General features: G+C 35.8%; 1 protein-coding gene across 1 annotated transcript in view; it reads right to left on the bottom strand.

The window, feature by feature from the left end:
* LOC106678131 (uncharacterized) overlaps positions 1-360 on the bottom strand; it is a 32,552-nt gene that overhangs the window by 30,431 nt on the left and 1,761 nt on the right. The gene's annotated exons all lie outside the window — the stretch shown is intronic.

Raw genomic sequence — 360 nt, 5'->3', positions numbered from 1 at the left:
TACACATTTGGTCAAAAGTATCAGTTCATCCTTTATTTAAATTATAATCATGTATGACTTGTGGTTTACCAGATTCTTCAATGACTGCATCATCTCGCATTGTTGGTTGGGTGCCATTTTGACATTAGCCTTGTCTATTTTGTTTATCATCAAATCTCAAGCAGTATGAGAGGAAGCTGAACCACTTTATGGGTATGGTGTGTCAAAATAAAGGATTTTCCCTTTTTGTAGAGAAAAGCTTCTCTAATGAGAGTTTACCGGATTCATTATTTACTTACACTAAGGACACTCTGGGGTGTGAGATACCCCAAGACTAGTTCAAATCACAATAAATAGCAAAAAAAGACTGACACATAGCAG

Source organism: Halyomorpha halys, unplaced genomic scaffold (genome assembly GCF_000696795.3).
Source record: "Halyomorpha halys isolate HHAL.00 unplaced genomic scaffold, Hhal_1.1 Scaffold125.1, whole genome shotgun sequence".
NCBI classification, from domain to species: domain Eukaryota; kingdom Metazoa; phylum Arthropoda; class Insecta; order Hemiptera; family Pentatomidae; genus Halyomorpha; species Halyomorpha halys.
The sequence above is the reverse complement of the archived record's forward strand: the minus strand, read 5'-3'. Positions and strand labels throughout refer to the sequence as shown.